At 38.0% G+C, this 18,407-nt stretch overlaps 1 pseudogene; it reads left to right on the forward strand.

Annotated features, from left to right (window-relative positions):
* Nucleotides 1–17,842, forward strand: part of LOC149263555 (protein-tyrosine-phosphatase IBR5 pseudogene) — a 66,037-nt pseudogene extending 48,195 nt beyond the window's left edge.
* The last annotated feature ends 565 nt before the right edge of the window (nt 17,843–18,407 follow it).

The following is an 18,407-nucleotide window of genomic DNA, read 5'->3' on the forward strand; positions in this document are numbered from 1 at the left end:
ATGTCCCCTAGGGGGAAGGGGTTTGTAAGAACCCCTGGTTGATTTTCTATGTAAATAGAATAAGACCAAGGTTATGGGACATGTATTCCAAGCTGAATGTTAGGAAAAGCATAATGATGGGTATCCCTTGTGATTCATTTATTGCTATGGAAATTAGAAAAGGAATTAGCAAAGGCAAAGAGGAAATACTTGGAATTTTATTTATGAAATAAAGGAAAATAGGATAAAAGGAAGGTGAAGACACCCAAATTTGCATGAGAGGGAAATTATAGGAAAATGAAGAGAATAGAGGCCTCAATGATAAAAAGGATTCTGAGGATCAATTACTAGCCTTTGATAGTTTTGGGTTTAGCTCTCTTCCATTCTCGCATTCTATCATATTCCTACGTACTTAGAGAATTCTTGGAGTATGCTTGGAGCACTCTAGCATTCACTCAGATTTCGAGAAAGAAGGAAAAGGAAACTGGGAAATTGTAAGGGAATAGTTGGATCAACATCTACAGTAGGATTTGTTTGCAGGAAATAGGTTGCATGTATTATTTCCTTGCCGATTTCTGGATGCATGGTATATGCGTGATTTTCTAGTTATGTGTTGTCATTGGCATCAATATTTTACTCTATTGGTAGTTGTTTTACCCTTACCTTACCAATTCCTAGATAATCATGGCATTGTGGGTTTTTCCACATGATAGTTCCTTTTATTGGTGCTAATTATCTTTATGGTTGTGGGTTGGAATAAATGCTTTGGAAGCCTTGGAACAAATTGGGTTGAGGAAGAGAAAATATGAATAAGGCATCGTTTTATGACTTGTATTTATCCTAACATTATATTTGATTTCATGTTCCTAATGAACATAAAAATAGAGGATTGTTTCTCGAAAGAAGTGCATAAAGAAGTATGATTGAAATCTTCAATGAATTGCTTGAACCTATACTAGATATGAGCACATTGATATGTTTATGATATACATAGAATAGGGTTAATTGAGGACACTACGCTAGATCTTTCCCCTTGTTTGAGATCCCAGGGTGAGGAATCAAGCCATATAGCTCCTATGGTTGAGGAATCTCTAGAAAATAGGGTATCGCCCCTATCATTGGTCTAGTATAGTATACCCTAGTTTCCATTTGTATTTCCAACCCATCTAACCAATGAGTGTTTCCTGCTTGAGTTAGGTGTGATCCTTACTATTTATGGTAAGTGGCATCCCGCTCAAGCTAAAGATACAGGTGTTCTACCACTTGAATTAAGTGTCATTGTTGGGAAGATCATTAGATAATATGATGGTTGTGATCCTTACCTCATATAGCAAGTGGTATCTTGCCCATTCATTGCATAATGAGATGGTTCTGACCCTTTCTTGGTAAGTGGTATCTCACATATTGCTCGACATAGGGTGGAAGACATATGCTCCCTTATTATATGGCTTGGGTGAGAGTGTCGAATAGGACCTTCCCCATTATCATAGGCATGAGGTGAGAGTCTCCCATAGGACCTTCCTCACTGTCATTGGATTTTGGGATGAGATGAGCTCCCCGATGTGGTTTCGGGTTAAGCAGGGCTCTCTAATGTTAAGCTCTCTGATGTTTCGTGGGTAGTATCATTGGGCTCCCTACTAGAAGATTATTTTGGGTGGTAGTAGTGGCTCTGTGATGAATAGAAGGTGGTAGTCTGGACTCCCCTTTGATGTAAAATTATTATTCATTTTGATTCAAGAGTGTTCAAATTAATGAGAAGATGAGAATAGATGAGCATATATGAGAAAATGAGAATGAATGAGCAGGAGATGAGCATATGAGCATAGATGAGTAGAGATATATAGTGATGATATTTGACGATGATGAGATATTTCTAATAGGACATATGTTGCAGATGATAATTCCTCCCTAGCTGAAAGGGAGTGTTAATTTGTAATCCCAGGGAAAAATTCCCTCCATTAGACAACCTCACTCATCAATAAAGGCCATTCCTAACCCTTGGAAGAATTTAATTTGGTTAAGGAAAAATATAGTTTTAATTTGGAAACCTATATGTGCAAAAAAGGATAGGTCAAACCAAAAGAAGAAACTGGACACCCTTGGATGGCTATAAATACAATTCAAGTGACCCTCATTTAGATATTATCAATCATTCTTCTTTCTTTGGTTTGGCTCGCACAAGTCTGAAATTGCAGGGTCCCAAGCTCACACATGCAATTATGGTTTTTGGTTCTAAGTTGCAAGGTTGCCATAAGATATTTTCAGTTGCAACCACACACACAAGCCTATCCCTAGGGTTGGAGGGTTTCAACTACAGACATGTACACTCTCTCCATGTGGTTAGAAACTACGGTTCTGTTTTTAAAAGTTGACTATAGATCATGATAGTTGACAGCAGATGATGACAATTGACTGCAGGCTTCTGAAGCATGATATTGATCAGTATTATTATTTGGTTCATCTTTAGGATATTGTTTGGTTGATTTTGTTGGATAGTATTGTGGACAAAGAATTGGATTATTGTAATCTCTCTTTATTGAAACATTCAATGAAAATCTAATAATAAGAATAATTTGAAATATTTTTCCCCTTGTGTGGTTTTTCCATGGTCTCCGACCAATCCTCGTGTCTCGATGTGTGAATTATTTTCTTCTATTATTCCTTTTTGTTCCACTGCATTAAGGATTATATCTCTTTCTATATAGTTGCATATGTTGTTGAATAATGTTATGATGCTATGGGGTGAATCCCAATACGTTTATAATGAAATGTCATTATCAAAGAAAAGAACAATATATTTGATCTACGTGCCTGTAGAAATGCTCAGAATTTAAAAGTGGCTCAAAATAGCTCAAAAATGAAAATCATCAAATTAAATTGAAACTAGGACCAGATCATAATGCTCATTTTACTGATTCCAATGTCATGAATGACACTCAAATCCGATTTCATATTCTCAAGATATTCGCAGTCAAAGTCTTAGGCAAACTTGTCCTAATGTGAGTCGGTAACGAAGCAACAATTTGGCAAAGGGATGGTGCACAGAATATGGTGGCCTAAAAAGGTGAATTTGTCACCTCTTTAAATTCAACAATGACTCCTAGTTTACAATCAGTGGTTTTTGTCCAATATATATTAATATATATAAAAATTTAAAAATATTTATATAAAAGGGTTGGCGGGCGGTCAAACCTACCAACACTCATTGTATATATATAGATATATATATATATATATATATATGGAAAGTATCGACATACAGTCACCACCCTAACCGTAACTCCATATATGAACTATGATGAAGCCAATGGGGATTGAACCAATGTCGGCTAGTGATCTACCCAGCCGACGTGGAGGCTACAGAAAAATGTTGTACCAACAATCCAATCAAACATAAAACCACCACATGTTTTTTAACCAAAATGTGCCATATCCTAAACAATATGCCAACATCAAAACAAACTGCCAATTTTGGTCGAGTCAATTTTGGAATGCCCAACCACCCAGAACCCACCGTCTTAACTTAGACACCGCCAACCAATAGTCCAATGGCCCAAGTTGTGAAAACTTCATCCAGAAAACATTACATAAACCTAATTTGTCATTCGACCGGGAGAGAGGGTGGCAGAACTGAGCACCAGGGTCAAGGCAGAACCTTGACATAGTGGCCAAGGTGGAACTAGGCATGGCATGTTTTTCAAGAGATAATATTCTAAGAATATTCCTTGATGCTTGAGGAATATTTAGATTCCCTTGGAGGTTTATTTTTGACAGATGTGCAATGGTGCCGAGTTTATAGTCATTCTTCTCAAAATTTCACAAGGAATGTAGTGGTGTGCTTAGAATTTTTTTTCGAGCAGTAGATTTTGCACCCATCTTGAGGAAAAAATCTTTGAGATTCTCGAGGGTCCATATTTTGATGTTGTCCAAAAGAGGCCAAGTTTATAGTCGTTTGACACGATTTCGTGCCACGAATACAATGGAGATGTTTGTTTTTACATCTGATCTTTGAATTTTTCATCCATGTTGTAAAATAGAGGTAAAAGGGTCATTTACAAATTTGATTATAATTCATTTTTGTTGCCATTTAATGAGAGAGGTCTGCCCACTTTGAGTAGGCCCTAGAGACATAACCAACACTGGTTGAAATTTGTAATCAAATTGTCTTGTGCCTTTGGTCTCATGTTTCTTTTGATTTCTGCTTCTTTTCATGTGTTTATGTTACCTAATTACATGCTCTTTTAAATGCAATTTTGTATGCACCCATGAAGTAAAAGATTTGTATCAAGTCTGGTATCACAGCATGGCTTATTTATGTGAGTTGCATGAGTGAATGCTAACTAGGAACAAGCTCAAAAGAGAAGGAAAACTCAAATCATTTGATCTGATTGCGAGGTGTGAATCACAAAGATGGAACATGGCAGATGAGGAAGCATGAATGGAGGAAGGGATAAATTATCACAATATATTCTTCACCATGGCATAGATAGTTGACAAGTTGTTTGTAGAATATGAGAAGAGAATCAAGCCTGAGAAGAAAGAACTAGATGATCATGCCTCGGTAAATCATGAGGGCGGAGGAGAAGAGACTCCTCCCTCTCCATCCTCCAGGAAAAAATCTTCTTCTTCCTCTTCTTGTCATTCTAACAGGCATCATAGGAATGCTTCTAAAAAGCTTTTTTTAAGTTGGATTTCAAGTTTGATTTTCCTATGTTTAGTGGAGATTCTAATGTAGAAAAGCTAGATAACTAGATCAAACAGGTTGAAGTGTGTTTTTGCATACAAAAAATAAGAGAGGATGAAGCTAAGACCCAGCTAGCATCCCTTCAATTGAGTGGCACTGCTCTGGTATGGTGGGAAGCAAAACTGCAGAAAGGTGGTAAGAATAGTCATAAACTTCTTTCATCTTGGTCTGAGTTTGTCTCTGCTATAAGAGGATAATTTCACCCATTGGGCTACATACAGAAAGCCATGATGGAATGGAAACATTTGAAACAAATTAAAGGTTAAACTATTCATAAATACAGAGTTTAGAAAACAAGCATTAGCATTGAATGTTCCACTAGAGACTTTTGAAACGTTGTTGAAATATATTGGATCTTTGCATAGTTCTTTGTGTCATTCATTGATATTATTTTAACGTAATTCTCTTGATGAAGCTAATGTGAAGGTTGTACATCTTGAAAGCAGGGGGGGGCATGAGCAAGATGACCACCCGAAGAGGGAAGCAACAACTAAGAGAAGAGAATCCAAGCCCTCTTGTACTCATTATGATAAATAAGGGAATGATGAGGAGAAACGTTGGAAACTACATCCAAAATTGAGGCCTAAGAGGTGTTAGTGTTCTTGCTTTATAAACTACAGACGGATTCTGAAGATTAGCCAGGTAGCCTTCGAAATTATTTTGTTTTTCATTATCGCAAGTAGATAAACGCTACTTCAGTCAATCTCCAGTATAGTCTTATAAACTGAACATCTGACTTGCAAATTGCCCTAGTACATGTATCAAGTTCAGATCCGATTGTTGATGGTGGACAATGATCAGACACTGGAAAGGCTGAAATCATTCACCTGGGGATTCCAAGTCATTTTCGAGATCAGATCCAAAGACTCCACTGGAGGATGAACCCGACCAGTAAAAACATGAAAGGACAACATGGACATATCAGGTATTCAAGTTGGTATTTCATCCCAGACATTTTGTTCTTTGCTATAAATTATTTCTTCTCTTTTCTCAAGAATTTCAAGAAGGCTTTGCAAAGTATATTGTATTTGAGAAAAGATCCTTGACCTGCATTTGATTCCTTCCCTTTGAAGATTGTAAATACTAAATATTTGCATGCCTTTGAGCTTGATCAAGACCCTTTTTCTGAATCTTGTGATGACCGCCTTCAAATTAATCAGCCCAAAGAGACCAAGACTGATTCTATATGTTTTGTACATACCCCTATACCTTGTAAAGTTCCAGATCAATACAAGCCTATGATTTTACCTCCTATATCCCATGATTTCCCTAAAAATCATGACCTATATCTACCAATATTTGATGGTGAACGCAACAACGTCACTGCTGAGAGACATGTTCTGAATTTTGACTCTTTTCTTGACCTTTTTGAATTTGATGAAGAGGATGTCAATATTAGGTTTTTTTCTCTTTCTTTGCAAGGCAAAGTCAAGAGTTGGTTCAAAACCCTACCTGATGCGAACATCTCAGATTTCCAGTAGTTCGTCAAAGTTTTCCTCGACAGGTTGGTGGTAAGACAAAACCCTTTCTTGATTATAGAAGAGTATAACTAGCTAAAAATATTGCCAGGGGAGACAGTACAACAATTTTCTTCTATGTTTAACCAAGTCTATTTTCAATGCTGGTTAATGTAAGACCTCCTCTTGGATCCACTCTCTTGCACTACTGGGGTACCTTTGATCTGAAAATGGAGTTTCAGCTGAGAGAAAGGAATCTTGCAACACTTGAAGAGATGCAGAACATTGTAGTAGATGTAAAGGTTCATTTGCTGATCCGAAGGGAAAAGTTGAAGGAAGAAGAGATGAAAAACATAGATCCAGAGGAATCGACATCTTTATAGGTAAAGCTTGACATTTTGGCAAGTGCAGTGGAAGAGATGATGCAAAGGATCACCACAAGGAATGAGTACAATGTTCAAGCCCATGGCTCGATGATTGAAGAAGAACAAGTTGTTGCTCCAAAAAAATTTCTTTCTTATCCCAGTTGTCATAGATCTGATAATGATTGTTTTATAGATCATCTTGGAGAAGAGAGATCTATTGATATGACATGTATGCTTGATGATGTGTTTTATACTGATGATTTACCTCAGTTTGATTAGTATGATGATGCTTATGTTCTCCAAATAGAAGCTAATCTTGCAGACAAATCAACAGCTATTTTGTGGGAGGAAGAAGTTCACTTTCAGCGACTCGAATAGAGTGATTAGCCAATGCATATTAGCTATGACAGTGACGGGGAAAGTGCAACAAATTTTGAAGTAAGTGAAGGATCTTTGCCTTTTTGTTTTGCTTCGTTTCAGTTCATCAGAGACAACATTCATGCAATCAAAAGTCAATCATCAATAAGTCTTGATCTGAAACTTTTTGAGGGCAATGAAAACCTTGTTCAAGACTTCTCATATCCAGATTTGTAGCCCCCGAATGCCATTGATTTTCATGTTGCAGATGAAGACTTGGAAGCTGGCACATATGATCAAATGATACAAGATGATTCCATACCATTTTGTTTTGAATCATTTCAATTTTTGAAGGGTAAATTGCATAGTATATCTTCAAATGAGCAGCCTGTAGGAAATCATGGAATCTCATCAGAACCAATAGAAAATGGGTTGCATTAGTATTTTCAAGTTTTTCACGATCCAATAGCTGATGTGTTGGATGATGTCTACAGTCAAAGTCCTTCCCAATTGACTATATGTAATCTTGAAATGTGTACTGATAAAAACTTGATCCGGCAGCTAGTTTCTTTGTCACAAAGCTCAAAACAAAGTTTGCATTCATGGTATGAGGAGAAGAGAAGTAATCCATTGGATGAGTTAAGTCCCATTGTGCATGAATTTCAAGATCCTTATGCAGTGTTTTTGGAGGCGAATAGAGAATCCATATCATTCAACAGATCTGTTCATAAGTTTTCATGGGAGTTTCTTTTTAGTAGTTCTCTCTTGTTGTTCATAAGTAAGTACTTGCAGAGAATTCAAATAGCAGTCGGAATACTTATTTGGTTGCATTGGTTGTTTCATTTCACTTGTTCAGGTGATGAATGAAACTGTTAGAGTAGGTTTTGATGAATAAGCTTTATTTTGAGCATTATTTTCTAGTTTGTCGATTATGTTTAAGTATCGAGTCAGTTTTTAGTTGAGTGAGAGTTAGTTTGTGTCATCAGTTCATCAGTTTTCAGTCATGCATTTCAGCTTGATTTTTTGACTCCATTGCCCAATGGACGAAGGCACTCTCTTCTTTCCAAAGATCTGTAGTTCTTGGCACCTCCAAGGAGCTACCATCCCCATTGGAGCCAATGTTAGTGTCAGTCTTTGTAGCCTTCCTCCAGTGATCAAACATGCTCTTGCAAAGTTATTTTAAGGTGTCAAGGTCAAATTTTGTCATTTCAGTGAGTCTTCAAGCAAAATTTAGTCACTAGGTATTAGGTCTAGGGTTTGCTTTTACTCCTTTCAAAGTTGTCCAAATGTCGTTCCATGTCACCCTTTAGTTTAGCGTACCATCATTCAGAGGGTTTTCATCATCATGTCAGGTTCTAATGAGTCATTTTACACCTTGTTCATGCTTCAATTGCACCTAGGTAAGGTTCATTTCCCTCTCCTAGGGTTTTGAAGGCAATTTCTCTTGGATGGTAAAATCATCAGTAAAACTTGTATTATAATGTTCATACACCTTCCCCTATCCTTAATGTACCTTATTAAACACTTCCCATCACTGAGATCCCCCAAATTCCTCATTTTCGCACAAACCCTAGTTTCTTGCTACAACTTGGCAATTTTCTAGGCTAGGCCTATGTTTTTCCCTTTTGGACCTCTTCCCCTCACTCGATCTCTGAAATTCAACTTTCCCCTACTTCCTAACATCCCTCCCTACTTCCCAAAATTTTCTCAAGAATTTAGAAGCCCCTTATCCCCTTCATTTCACTTCATTTCGACAAATCCCTTGTTCCACACATCAGGATAGGTTTTACTCCAATGATGTTTCTAAGAAATAAAAGATGAATTTGAGATAAATGAGAGAGGTTTTTGTCCAACATATTCTAATAAATAAAAACCTCCTTCACTTTTTACAAAGGTGTCATGGTTTTAGAGAAATGTCAAAAATACAGTTTCCTCGGGAGAGTTGATGCACCTCTGAAGTGACCTTGGGAAAATCAAGTTTTCTCCTAGCTTGGTTGGCCAAATCACTTTTTTGATGAGTCAAATAATAACTAGACACAAATATACTTCCAATGAGATATCATGAGCTCAATTTGGAGTTGAGTAAGACCTTCAAACGTTGACTGTAACAACACTCTTCCTTTAGGCAGCCTCATTTGGGACATTTTGACCAGTATTAGGAGATTTGATTTTTGACTAGGAAAATGAAATTGAAATTAAAAAATTACAATTTCGTTGGAAATTAGACTCAAATATATTTCCAACAAGCTATCCCGTGCCCAATTGGGACACCGGGAAGGCCTCCAAAAGTCTCCTTCAAAAAGCACTATGCACTGGGTGGTGGCGCGGCGCATTGGGCTCCGATTTTTAGTGCAAAAATACACTGGCGCAGTGCATAGAGAAGGCACGGTGCATTGGGCTTGAGGTGCGGCACAGAGAGCTGCCAAGCCCAATTTTCTCGAAAACTTCATCAAATCACCCAAAACACGTGGACTTGTCTTGATACAAGTAGGTCGAAGCTTCTATTGTAGTTTCTTATTCCATGTTGGTGTTTTTTTTATGGTGTTTGGCTTATGGTATTGAAAAATGAAAATCAAACCCTACCTCTCTCTCAAAAGCAAACAATGCTAGGGTTTTTTATTGACTATTTTGCTACCAAGTTATCCCCTCACACCTCACCACTCCCTTGCTCCATTTTTTTTCTTGATTTCCCTATTTCCCAAAACACACCCCTAAATTCACTAAATCCCATGCACCAATTCCCATTTCCTAAAACCCAAATACAAACTCCCAAACCCTAACCCCATACCAAAAATTCCTAAATCATTTCCTAATTCCCTATCTCCCTAACTAAACCCTATCCTAGCAGTTCCTAAATCCCTCACTATTTGTTCTTCCCCCTATAGTTGTATCACTCTTACCCTTGGTGGAAAAATTCAAAACACACCATCAAGACAGTTCAACACATCACAGCTCACCTATTTCTCATCAAGGTAGCTCCAAGACAGTTCATCCACTAGAAGAGATGGCATCTGATCTGTCATATGATCATGAAGAAGAGACACACAGTGACTCTCCCATAGAGGTACATGCACCCAGAAGGCCTCATAGAGTTGCAAAACATTCGGGAGAATCGCCAAGCTACCCAAAGGAGGAAGGTGGAGTTCACTTCACTTGAGCAGGAGGTTAATGCTGATAGGGAGTCATGGCTTGAAAGAGCCAATATCCACTTGGAGAGGAAGCTAGAAAAGGCCAACAAGGAGAAAAACTTGTTGAGACACATGGTTGTTCATTACATGGCGAGGAACAAAATTTGCAAGGTGCGAATCAGGAGTTTAAAGGCAAAATTGAGGAAGGCATCAAAGAGGAGAAAGGAGCATGGTCGACTTCAGATATTGGCTAAGGCTTCCTTGGCCAAACATAGCTCTTAATAGACAAGACTCAACCCAAATTTCAAAAAATTTGGAGCAATTTTTGCATTTTGGAAATTTTTTGGCACAAAAACAGGATTTTCTGCCCTATGCATTGCGCCACGTGGCGCTCGCTTTTGCTAGGAGCCTTCAAATCACAAAAGCTCAGTATTTTTGGATTTGGCATGAGAAATTATGCTTGCCTATTCATGGCCAAGAAATTTGGGCAGGTTTTGAGCCCTCAAAAGGGTCAAAAACACTCAAAAAATTACCTCACTACCCCTATTTTGACACACAGGAAGCAGTGTTGGGAGAACTGACTTTTGAAGGGGAATATGGAGGCCAAATTGAAAAATTCTACTTGGGTTGGAAATTAGACAGGCAGACCCTTCCAACAAGCACACCTAGAGCTCATTTTGACATCAGGAAGGCCTCCAAAATTGGATCCAAATAGGTGCGATGCATAGACAATTTGGCGTGGCGCGTAGAGGAAAAATTGCCAGTTTGACCAAGTTTTGCTCTGTTTTTCACCTAGCTTTCCCTAGTTTGACTTTTTTTACTTTCCTAATGGCAAATTTGTGATGTAATTTGATGAACATTGATGGATCATGATGTAAATATGTTAAATTTTGACTTGTAGAGGTAGATTCATCAGTTTAAAGGTTGTTTGAAACTTAATGAATCAGTTCCCTTGTTTCTAGAGGCATGTTGTTATGTTGCCTATTTTCTAGTTCTCAGTTTAGAATTAGTTGGATCAGCTCCTAAACATGTGTGCTCAACCCCAAGAGGAAAGGATGAGCTATGTTTGTCTATATTATGTTGTTTTTCAGTCATTAGCATGGTTGGACTCTAGAGAAAGCATTGAGCTTCATTGTACACTCATATTTTCATTTTGGCTATGGAATTGAGACCAAGATTTGCAGCACTCTTTGGGATTCATGTGGCAATTTGTCTTGGTACAGTGCTTCTCTTTGTAATTTCGAATTTGTTTATGTGATTGCATGCCATTATCTATCTTATTTCTTCTGAACTAAACAAACAATAGTGTAAGTAGAATTCATTGAAAGTGCAGTGCTCTACTTGAAGTTTGCTTTATTTATTTGATGTTTTCAACTTTTTGGGGAGAATCCATGATTTCTCTTGCCCTCTTCAACACCTCACCTATCTACTCCTTCCATCTTACTCAAATTTAAGTTCCAAAATGATTGCCTACCTTGCCCCATTGAGATCTCTGCAGAACTGAGCCTCAATCCTCGCAACCCCAAAATGTGCCTTTCCCTTTGAGCCAACAAAAAACTATTTTATTCAATCAAACTCTCTTGCACTCATACCTAGCCTAATATGAGAAGATATTTCAGTCATCTCAATCCCTCATCGATCATTATTTGCTGAGATTGACCCAGAGAGAGCCCTTTCCTGACCTGGTAGGGCTAGCTACCAGGCTGAGCATGGTTTGATGTTGGTCTTGGATCCTACCTTTTTAGTCTGAGGTAAATCTAGGCACTAACAAGAGGAATGACAAAAAATAGAAGCAAAATACAATTGGATTTATATGCAACAAGGCCAAGAATATGAATCAGAGGATGATGAGAATATCACAACTATTGTATTTGTAGGTGTTGGACCAATTTACATAGGATTAGACTAAGGTGATGAAATGAAGATTGCAGCTCTTAGGATTGCAGAGGATGGACCCATCGACTTGGGTTCTAATTCGAGCGATGATACAAATATTTCAGAAAATGTCATGCCAAAAATGAAAAGGGCACCAAATGCGATGTGGCTCCAAGAACTCGAAGAAATAAACCAAAGCATTTAGGCAGAGAATGATGAACTAAGGAGACATCTACAAGAAGCAGATAAGGAGAAACATAGGTTGCAACATCAGTTACAAGCCAAGAAGGAGGCCTTGAAAAAGTTGCAGCATAACCGGCCTGAGGTAAAAGTGATTCTTCAATTTCATGTACTTTTTATGATGATGACTTCTCTGGTTTTGAGAAACATACTACAGGAATTGGATCAAAATTGTTGGAAAACATGGGGTATCAAGGAAATGGCCAATGCACTGTGAATCCCATAAAAGTGGAGCACATTCTAGCGATACTGAGGATTCCACGTGCACTTATCAGAGGTGTACCAAGAATAAGAATTCCAAGATGATCTAGAAAGTTTGAAGGAGACCGAATAATTGTAGTCACAGCCTACGAAATTGGACACCAGAGAGCCACATGTCAGATGCTCCATGCCCACAAAGCACCTCTGAGGAAACCAGCTAGAAAATTTGTTCATAAAGTGAATCAACTATAGGATTATGACCCCTTCCCTTTGTTGATTAAGAGATGGTTTTACTAGATATATTAGCTTGTTATGGCCACATTTTGTAAATCATGTGTTGCGATATAAATGTAAAAGTTATGATGTGTTTTTCATCACTTATTAAAATCAACGATGACGTTTTTTCCTTTTATTGATAGCTCGGGGTATTGGTTTCTATTATGATGTAAACTAGACCATAGCGTGTGTGTTATAATCTCTTGGAAAGTATGGGGTTTTTTGAGTCATGTTTTGTCTTGTTTGTAAAGAATGGACCACAAGTTTGCAAGGAATGCAGATGTTGAAAGTGTGGCTTGAAAAGGACATAAGAAGTTTGCAGGATATGTTCATGCTTTTTATGGACCAAAAGCTCCTTAGTGGGGAGGAATGATCCAAGTGGCTCAGAATAGCTCAAAAATCAAAGTCATTGAATTGAAGTGAAACTAGGACCAAATCGTAGTTCTCATCATCCTGATTCCAACGACGTGAACAACACTCAAATCTGAGCTTGTATGCTCAAGATATTCGTGGTCAAATTTCTGGTCAAACTAGGCCCAGTAACAGTCACTAACAAGGAAACAATTTGGAAAGGAATGGTGCAAAGAATCCGTTGGCTGGAAAGGGAGAATTTTTTGCCTCTTTAAAATGTTCGATGACCCCTCATTTATGGTCAGTTGTTTTTGTCCAATATATCTTCATATATATATAAATTTAAAAATTATATGTAAAAGGGATGGCAGGTAGTCAAACCCTACCAATGCTCATTGTAATATATATATATATATATCGACATATGGGGTGGGCCACCATTCGTAGACCTACCACCCCAACCGTATCTCCATATATAAATTATGATGGAGCCAATGGGCATTGAACCAATGTCGATTGGTGGCTGGCCTGCCCCACGCGATAACTCCACAACAATATCGTTCCAACACTCCAATCAAACATAAAACTTCCAACCATATTTTATTAACCGTCACTTTGACTTAAAAAAAACCGCCACGTGTTTGTTAACCAAAACTCGTCATACCTTAAACAATACGCCAACATCAAAAATAAGTTCCAAGTTTGGTCAGGTGGGGTTTGGAAACCTTGGTCATCTAGAACCCACCGTCTTAACTTAGACATCACCAACCAATGGGCTAGTGGCCCAAGCTTTACAAACTCTAGTAAGGAAACATTACATAAACCTCATTCGACATTCGATCGAGGGAGAGGGTGGCGGAACCGAGCACGAGGGCTGAGGCAGAATCTTGACACATTGGCTGAGGCAGAACCAGGCCTGGCACATTTTTCAAGATAGAATCTTGTAGGAATATTCTTTGATGATTGAGGAATCTTTAGATTCCCTTGGAAGATAATTTTTGACAGAGGTGGAATATGCCAATTTTATAGTCATTCTTCTCAGAATTTCACAAGGAGCGCAGTGGTGTGCTCAGAATTTTCATTCGAGTAGTGGATTTTGCACCAATCTCCAAGAAGGAATATTTTGGGAATCTTTGAGATTCCCAAGGGTTTGGATTTTGATGTTGTCAGAAAGGGGCCAAGTTTATAGCCATTTGACACAATTTTGTGCCACAAATCCAATGGTGATGTTTGTTTCTACATCTGAGTTTTACATTTTTCATCCATGTCAGAAAATATAGTTATAAGAGTCATTTACGAATTTGACTGTAATTCATTTTTGTTGCCATTTAATGAGAGAGGCCTCCCCACTTTGAGAAGGGCCAATAGATGTAGCCTACATTGGGTGAACTCCGTAATCAAATCAGTTTGTTCCATTGATCTCATGTTGCTTATTTTTTCCATTTTTTTCATGTGTTTATGTTACTTGGTTACATGCTCTTTTAAATGAAATTTTGTATGCACCCATGAAGTAAAATATCTAGATCAATAGCCCTAAGAAAAAGTAACACCTAGTGTGTCCTTCCCTCTCTTTATCCCCCCATTATATATCTTCTATTTATGAATCTTTCTATGTATATCTATCTCTTCTTCTCTCTTTGTCTCTCTCCCTCCCTCTCTCCCCACTCTCTCTTTCACTCCCTAACTATCTATATCCCTCTCCCCCCGATCTCTCTCTCTCTCTCTCCCCCTTTCTCTCTGTATGTTTGTCCTCCTCCCTCTCTCTCTCTGTATTTTTTTCCTCCTCCCTCTCTCTCCCCCCTCTATCTCTATCTCTTTCCCTTTCTACCTTCATATTTGTCTCTTCATCTCAGCACCCCTCTCTCTCTCCATATTTATTTGTATCTTTCTCCATATCTACCTATCTCTCTAACACTCACTCTTCCACTCTATGAATATATTTCTCTATCCCCTCTTTTCTTGTCACCCCCTTCTCCCACACTTTCTCTCCCCCTCCCACTCTCCTCTCCCTCTCTCTCTCTCCCCCTCCCACCCACCCCCTCTCTTCCCTCTCTATCCTCCCCTCTCTCTCCTCTATTCCTAGTATGCTTCCCCCTCCCTCTCCCTCCCCCCCCCCCCCCCCCCCCCTTCTCCTTCTCACTCTCACCTATCATTAACTCTTTCTCTCTCCATATCTATCCATCCATCTCTCACTCCCTCTTCCTCCCTCTTCCTCTTAGTCTCCATCCTCTCTCTATCTCTCTGACTTCCTTCCCTCCATCCCTCTTACTTCTCCCTCCCCCTTCCTCTATTTAATTGTCCCTCCCTACCTCACTCAGTCCATGCTTCATAACAACCCCCTACAAAAAACACACATTCTCTCTCTATACCTTCTAGATCTATATTTATCTCCATCCCTTTATAATTCTCTATATATCCCTCCTTTCCTCTCTCTCCTTCACTCTCTCCCTCCATCCCTATTTATATCTCTGCATTTTATCCTTCTCCCACCCTCCTCTCCATATTGATTTATCTATGTCTTACTCACTCTCCATCTCTCTTCCTCTTGCTCTCCATCCCACCCCTCTCTCTAATCATGAATCATTCTCCCCCCTCTAACTCTATCTCTATTATTCCGTGTCTTCTTATCTATCTCTTTGTCTCACCATCCTTCTCTCTCTCTCTCTCTCTCTCTCTCTCTCTCTCTCTCTCTCATGCTTACTCTATGACTTATTTCCCTCGAAGTCCCCACCCTTTTTCTTATCTATCACCCTTTTTTAATCTCGCTCTCTCTATATCTCCACACTTAACAACTCATTCTTCCCCAGCCCCCTCTCTCTGACTCTCACTCCCTCTATATTTCCTCACTCAATAAATCATTCTTCCCCACCCCCTCTCCCCATTTCTTTATTTCTCCCTTTATCTCCATTGGCCAATCTACCAATTCCTCTTTTATCCTCCCCACCCCCCAAAACCCACCTCAACCATTTCTCATCAACTCATTCCTTCCCTCACCCACTCTATCTCTTTGTCTCTATCCTTATTTATCTCATTATCTCCATTCTCCCCTTTATCGCTCCCTCTCTCACCCTCCACACCCCCCAACCTACTTCAACCATTCCTTATGTCTTAAAGTCATTATTTATAGTAACATGTGCATGTCCATATTAATAGAAACACAAAAACACTTTTAGAAAAAAAAAATGTGCACACCTTGTTGGCGCGAAAAATACAAACATTTTTTTGAATTATTTTTTTCTTTGGAGGAATCCTACTTGCACAGTGATATGATTGATTTGAATATAGGTTTAGGATCATGAACCTTGTAGTCTAGGCTAAAAATACATGAAAGAATTAATTTTTTAGAAAGAATGTATATCTCTAAAGTTGAATTTATTTCTATATAAGCTAGACAAATCCATTGTCCATGAAACTGTATCACATATAGTTTCAATTATCTAATTCTAGACATATAATTTTGTAAAAGTAAATTGTTTTACTATTAATACCCTTATGTGGATGTTCACAGTTATTCATGTTTCTGAATTTAGTTTGTCTCAAGTTTTGGGTGGATAATATTTTTAGTTTCTATGTTATTTTTTAATGTTTATGTCATAAGGTGTTCTCTTTGAGAAGAAATTCCTTGCTTCCCTCCCGTCATCACCCTGCTTCATTATATTATATGTTAGATGATGGGAGGATTTTCAGCAGTTTGATCAAAGGTAGTTTCGATAATCCATTAGATTGATTTTTTATTGATAACTACCTTGACTCTAGCAACCTTAGTTGTGGCACATCTCCTACTAAGAAGCAAACCATTGTCGCCTTAGCCTTATTAGGATCCAAAAATTAAAGGTAGAAACTAGGAACTAGATCTGGATAAAAGAGATCCATATGTGAACTAGAGGTTTAGGTTTAGGTTTGGCTATGCCATAACATGTAACTGGAGTTATTTTTCTTGCACTGGGGAATGTGCAAGTCTATCGGAAAAAATCCATCAATGGGAGTTTGAATCGCCGAAAGATCCATTAATGTGGGGCACAACCCTAATTCGATTTGGCACATATTTGGAAAGATAGAGATCAACTATTGTGTTAGGAATACATGTAGAAGAACAGGCACGAGAATCTATGGGCATTAACACAAATTTGAAGTGGGATAAGTGTGCACCATTTACAGGCATCGCTTGTAGGGAGCCAATGAGAAATTTTCCCATGCACCCAGTGCGCTTCCATATATATTTTAGTAGAATTTATATATGTTAGTATCTATGATAAGTCATCCATAGCCAAGCTTATCAAGATTTAGGGAATCACCATGATACTTAATACAGTGCCAAAGTACCAAAATCTATATAATAATTCCTTCACTTACCACTTCCTTAAAGAAGAACAAATATTACCTTTCAACGAGGTTGTTGAATTTATTGAGCAATGTCAAAATCATCAAGTTTGAGTGCTTGTGCCTTGCATGTCAGGCTAGAGTAGGTCTCATGCTATTGTAATTTCCTATTTGATGCACTAGAAGAGGTGGAGACTCACAGAAATCTATCAGTTGGTGACAGAGAGGAGATGAACAATTAATTTGAATCCAGCTATACTTAAACAATTGCAAGATTATGAAATGAAATTTTTTGGAATGAATTCATCATCAACTCTAGTTTTCACAACCTCAACTAGTCTAAAATTTGGGTTTTAATTTCTAAATAAAAACCAAGCTGTTGTTTCACCTCCAACCTTTTGTCAACTTTCATCAAATCCACATTTCAATCTTAGGGCAACAAATACACCTAGCTCTGGAGGCTTCACCTTTTCAGCTACTAGACAATATATTAATTCTTTAGGTACCATCACAACAATATAAATGGATAATTGCATGGACAACACCTGACATTTTGCTTTTATGTACACTCAAATTTTATTTAGTATTAATTTGTGTCGGGAGCTTACTGATTCAAAAAATAAAGGCTCTTTGTTATGCACATAGTTTGGGTAGTTTTTGTCATATAAAGGTTGCAAATATTAATAGGGTTTTGGTAAATGTTGGTGATTTTCATGATAACAGAACATAAATTGTTAGCTTTGAGGTTACTAGGTAAGTTGTGTCAAGGCTTCTATTATATATTCAACTTTCAAATAGTCAGTGAACTTTGGTGAGCTCCTTGATCTTTCAATGATGGATAGTACATGCTTGTTTTATTTGTAAAATCATGCAACTGGAGGTTGAGTTTGAGTTATGCCATAACATCATTAATAAGAACAGTAAAGTATTACTCTCATACCATAAGGGGTGCTGGCCTTGCAAGATGTTTCCACCCTTTATTCGATGCCCCCAATCCCTGCATTGGGATAGCAGTTTGGGTCATCTAGGAAATTAGTGCTTTACTTTTTTGAAGTACAAAATTTGTTGTTCCATTTTGGTTACTTTGTAAAAAAAATTACTCATTTGTCCTTTT

The sequence above is a fragment of the Pinus tabuliformis genome, chromosome 6 (genome assembly GCF_031772625.1).
Source record: "Pinus tabuliformis cultivar Carrire ecotype Pingquan chromosome 6, CPIR1, whole genome shotgun sequence".
Lineage (NCBI taxonomy): Eukaryota > Viridiplantae > Streptophyta > Pinopsida > Pinales > Pinaceae > Pinus > Pinus tabuliformis.